The sequence below is a fragment of the Myotis lucifugus genome, unplaced genomic scaffold (genome assembly GCF_000147115.1).
Source record: "Myotis lucifugus unplaced genomic scaffold, Myoluc2.0 scaffold_65, whole genome shotgun sequence".
Taxonomy (NCBI): Eukaryota; Metazoa; Chordata; class Mammalia; order Chiroptera; family Vespertilionidae; genus Myotis; species Myotis lucifugus.
Window position 1 is genome coordinate 2,125,350 of NW_005871113.1, and position 6,000 is coordinate 2,131,349.

Below are 6,000 nucleotides of genomic sequence, written 5' to 3' on the forward strand. Positions count from 1 at the left end.
TCAAAAGATTGAAATCATACAGAGTATATTATCTGACCAATGGTATTAAATTAGAAGACAATAGCAGTAAATAATTTTTAAAAAACACTCAAATACGTGGAAATTATATATCTTGCTCCTAAACCCCTGATATAAGTTAAAGAGGAAATCACAAAGGCAATTAGAAAATATCTTAAACTAAATAATATCTTAAACACAACATGAAGCAGCTAAAGCATTGCTTAGAGGAAATTTTATATTTTAAAATAATTATATTAGAAAAGAAGGAAAGCTTAAAATAATTTTCCTAAGCATTCAGTTTAGGAAACTAGAAAAATAAGTGCAAACTGACCACAAAGTAAGTAGAAAGGAGGAAACAATAATAAAAAAAGGAGATAAATAAAATAGAAGACAGATCAATCATAGAGGACCATCAATGAGAGCTGTTTCTTTGAACAAGTCAATAACACTGACAAGGCTCTGCCTAGTCTGATGAAGAAAAGACAATGGGGACACAAAATAACAATATTGGTAATATAAGATCTGTGGACATTAAAAAGTAAATAATGGACTATTATGGATAACTCTATTCCAATATATGTGACAACTTAAATGAAACAAACAAATTATTTAAAGACAAATTTTCAAAATTATCAAAAACATAGAGTCTGGACTGGCCTTTGTCTATTAAATAATTTGAATTAAAAAATCTTCAATATTCCCACAAAGAAAACTGCAAGCTCAAATGATTTCACTGGTTAATTTTAGGAAGAAATAATACAATCCTAAGTATTTTTTTTTCTTTCAGAAACTGGAAGGAAAGGGAATACTTTGCAGTTTATAGAATGAGATCAATACTACTCTGACATCACAACCAAACAAAATCATTGCAGGGAAACTACAGACCAATAATCACCATCTTGGATACAAATAGCCTTCACAATATATATGCAAGTCAAATTAAGAATATATAAAAATAACATTTATCATGATCAGGTGGCTGCAAGATCAATTCAGCATCTAAAAAATCAATGTCACCTCAATTGTACTGTAAATTTTATGGCTTGATGATGGTTCTGAAAAGGAGATTAAGGGGTAAGAATGTGTCAATGTTTATATAGTACTAGGGGAAAAATGCAGCAAGAGAGGCCAACTATTTCTGGTAGGTAAAATGTTCCAGTCACTTGGAAGAACATATTTTCTCTTTAAATATGGCCCATATTTATTCCTGTAATATAAGGACCCCCAACTGTTTTTAGGGATCTTATTCTGTTTGGACTTGACGATTTGATCAGTCTCCCTCTTGTTGTGAAGCATGGTGGCAATTGCTGTCTAATATTGCTTGGTGGGAATTGCTGTCTAATATTTTAACCCTGCTGACTTGCTTCTGTCATTATTTGCTTGCTAAAATAATAGAAAAGTTATTTTGATTTTCTGAATTATATAAATCATCCCATTCAATTGAATATCCTATTGGTTGTAATTTGAATACCCCATTGGTTGTGGTCATACTGGTTTTAGAAAACACATTCCTCTGTACCTGGAGACCAGGGCTGCACAATTACTCTAAATTGCCTCAGTGGCTCCAGATAACGTGTTCCTGTTGACTCAGTGGTCCCAAGACCCGATGGCTCCAGATAATGCATTCCTGTCGACTCAGTGGTCCCAACACCGGATACTATAATTAATCTTTGTAGATAACTAATCGGCTCAATCTAGCTTTTGTAACAAATTGCTTTTTTGCTAACCAGGTTCTTCATTCCTAACCCCGGGATGTAATCAATATCTTTGTGATTTTTGCCTATATAAAGCTGGTGTTGCGGCCATCGTATCACTACGAGATTTGGAGAGCAAAATGCCCCCTGGTAGTCCCAGCTTTGAAATAAATGTGACTCCTTAATTCGACTTCTTGAGGCATCTTTGTGTGATTCGCGGCATACATTACAACAATTGTGAGAGTAATCTGTCTTGATTGTTCTATGAATGCTTGAAAATAGACCCTATCTACTAGGATTTGACTTTTGTCTTGTAGTATCTTGTAAAACTGTATGATAGGTCAAAATATATAAGTGGAAAGATGAAAGTTGAGAAATCAGTTAGCTAAGTGAATAATTGAGATTTCTATTTTATTTGATGTCTTCCCTGTTACAGCTTTAAATATAGAATTTCTATGGTTCTATCTGAAAACAAAGCCTTTTAATTTAATTAGTCCTTTACCATTTCCTACTATTCTGGGATTCACAATCTAGCAGTGCAAACAGAAATGTTGACAAAGCAAACAACTAGAGTGTAAATTGATAAAACTTCAATCAGACAATTTTTCTAAAGTGACCACTTTTAACCCTCTACTATTTTTGTTCTGTTCTTCTCTCTGATGATTGCTTGTGCAATCCCATGTCTATTTTCTTCTTTTGTAAAACAGCTTACAGGTTAAAAAAAAAAGTGCCACACAATATTACTCATTCACATTGAATCACATTTAAAATCATTTTAGACTAGCTTGGATATCAAGGAAATGCACTGATTTTTATTATGCCATAGCATCCCAATGAAGTATGGTAGCAATCATCTCAGGTAGAAACTGTAGTTTAACTCCAATCCTGTTGTTTGGCTTAACAATAGAAAAGTTACTTTGATTTTCTGAATTGTATAAATCATCCCATTCGATTAAATGCCTTATTGATTGTAATGTGAATATCCCATGGGTTGTGGTCATAGTGGTCTTAGGAAGCACATTTTCCTTTACCTGGGAAGGACAGCACAGTTATCCCAAGGTCAGAGGGCTCTAGACCAGCCGTGGGCAAACTACTGCCCGCGGGCCGGATCCAGCCCATTTGAAATGAATAAAACTAAAAAAAAAAAAAAAAAAAAGACCGTACCCTTTTATGTAATGATGTTTACTTTGAATTTATATTAGTTCACACAAACACTCTATCCATGCTTTTGTTCTGGCCCTCCAGTCCAGTTTAAGAACCCATTGTGGCCCTCGAGTCAAAAAGTTTGCCCACCCCTGCTCTAGACCCAAAACTGTATTTAGATAACATGCTTAATTCTGCTTCTGTAAACTGCTTTTTTGCGAACCAGATTCCTCATTCCAAACCCTGGGAATCAATACCTTTGTCATTTTTTGCCTATATAACCTTGGAGCTGCGACCATCTTGTTGCTATGAGATTTGGGGAATGGCCCCTCATAGTCCCGGATTGCAATAAATGTGACTCTTTAATTCGACTTCTTGAGGTGTCCTTCTGTGATTTGTGGGGTACATTACAACACCAACATTAAGAAAAAAAATTGAATTGATAAGCACACAAATAACCTTGTCTCCCATATGGGGAATCCTATAAAATTCCAGGAACATGATATTTTCTGGAATTCCATGATAAAATTTCAGTATATTTTAGTAACTACAGCAATGTTATTAAATGTAAGCATACCAGGCATTCTTTTCCAAAGTGAGTCTACAAACACTGGGGTTTCCTATACCCAGTGCTGTTTTCATCGGAGACAGCTTTAACCAGGTGAAAAGTTTAAACAGGAAGGAACAATGCAGAAGAGGAGTTTGAAGTTTCAATATCTCATCCTCTGGTTTTTTCCTATTACTGTGATTGACATTTTTTGGACATACTAGTAGAGACTCATTTGGCCTCTTCAAGCCTCAGTTTACAAGCAAACTTGTAAGGAATTCCTGCGGTGATTTTTGAATGATGTCTTTGTTAATTTTTGTCCAGAGGTGGTGGACGGTGATGGTATCTCTGGATACAGCAGTGACTAAGACAGTATTTTTGCTTTGGGACCCAGGTGTCTAATCTCACGCAGAGTCCCTGGGAACATCTGCTAAGAGGCTTGAGGGCTGAGAAGCAGAGAACCTGAGACCCTGACGGCTGGGCAGGGCCCAGGAGGAAGCCAGGCTGTCCAGCACATCCTCACTGACTGTCGGATCTACCATTGGAATCAGGGAATTCCATCCCAGCCCAGTCTCTATTTCACAACAACACTGAGCCCTTGCTCTGTGCCCAGCCCTGAGATGGGTGGTGCTGGGGACACAGGAGTGACAAAGACTCTGCCCTTTTGGGGCTCCCAGTCAGGTGGGGAAAGAAGACAAACTGGAGGTCAGAAAGGGCTTCCTGGGGGAGAGAACTTCTGAGATGTGCAGGACTAGTAAGGCTCACCAGGAAAGAGGAGAGAAATGTGGAAGGCTGCGTGAGGAAAGCAATAGTAAGGCACACCCCGGAGAAAAGAGATTCGGAGTGGCTGATCCTCCTCTAATCCAGCGGTTCTCAAGCAGGGTTCATGATTCATTGAGCAATGTCTGGAGACATTGTGTGTGTGTGTGTGTGTGTGTGTGTGTGTGTGTGTGTGTTCATAGCGTGACCTGAAAAACAGCAGATAGTTCTCATCCACATTAACTGTAGATTTTTATAAATGGTGATAGGTACATAGGTAACCAACATTTAGAGCTTGTTTGGTGAATCTTTATCTTCATTATGTTTTCTGAACAACCATATCCAGATACAGTACGAGACAGTCCTTATTCCTTTGGCCCAGACAGCTTTGTTGAGCCTGGTGTCAATGGGAATTCTGGAGTTCCCATCTCCTTCATGGCAAATTTCTGCATCTCTTTGAGTACCAAGGATCATGCTTCTGGAAACCCAGGTCATGGTTGCACTTGTGAATGTAGGTGGTGTATTCTCTGGTCACTACCTCGCTGATGGCAGAACAGCCCTTCTTCTTTTCACCTCCCTCCTTTGTGGGAGCCATGATGCCAGGCCCCAGTTGGAAAAGTGGAGACATTTTTTATTATCATAACTGGGAAGAAGTGTGTGTGCTACTGACATCTACTATGTAAAGGCTGGGGATGCTGCCACAATGTATTGGACAGCCTCTCTGTCCCTCCCACCACAAGAATTATCTGACCCAAAATATCAATAGTGCCAAGGCTGAGAAATCCTAGTGTAGTCTGAAGAAGAGTCAGAGGCAGACAAGGCCTTGATCTGCTAAATAATTTGTACTTTATCCTGAAGGCAAAGGAATAAGGATTGGAAGGTTTTAAGCAGAGATGAAATGAGAGATGATCTGGTTGTGTCTGGAAGCTCAGGGCAGTCAGGGCAACCTGAGCCCTAATCTCTCTGATCCCCTATGTGCCCAATAATCAACAGAAATTCAGAGGAGGAAAAAATTTCCCTTTAACAAGGCTGGCAAGCCCCTGAAGACAGACACTGAGTCTTCATTCAGCACCAACTCAAAATATTTCTTAGCTGCTTCTAGGCCAGGCCCAGGTTGGGGTGGTGAGAAGATTCAAACCAGGTGTATTGGGCATCATCATACCAACCTCATCCTGGTGTCCTCCTTGAGTGACATTATTTGCCCCTCCTCTCAGCTCCCTCAGTCCCTGGCACAGACTTTTGTCACCTCCCTACTCATCTACAATTGTAACTCTGTTTACACATCAGTCTCTTCTCCCACTCCATGAAGACAGGGACAAGACTGGAACCATCTTTGAGGCCCATCCTGGTTCAACCCCTCCATTTACCACTGGAAAAACGAAGCCCCAAAGAGGGAAAGGACTTGCCCAAGGTCACACAGAGGGTCAGCTGCATTCTCCCCACACCAAACCTCTCCCCTGTGCTGGCATTGACGTCCCAGTGGTGGTGGGGGGTGATCCACAGCACCTTGCTGTCACTCCATCAATATTCCAAAGACTGAAAGGTGGCTACTGAATTGCCAGCTTTGGTTTAGTAGAGGAGGTAATGGGTCAGAAGTCATCAGCCCCTGGATTAATTCCCCCATAAGACTAGTTTATGCTAAAAGCATACCTATCCCAGACTGGACCACCCTGGGTCAGCAATGTCTAGTAACTTTTAAACGGGATGGATCTAAAACCTAAACTGGGTGACTTTCTGCAAGTACCTTAACTTAATCTCAGTGTTCCTGGGATTCCCATCTGAAAAATGGGTCTGTGAGCCTCCACAGGCATGCCCTGATCCATGATTATTGTTCACACCTCAGGGCACCATACACAG

General features: G+C 39.8%; 1 pseudogene; it reads right to left on the reverse strand.

Moving 5' to 3' along the window:
• Nucleotides 1–1,036: 1,036 nt before the first annotated feature.
• Nucleotides 1,037–4,738, reverse strand: LOC106697373 (annotated as a pseudogene).
• Nucleotides 4,739–6,000: the final 1,262 nt, after the last annotated feature.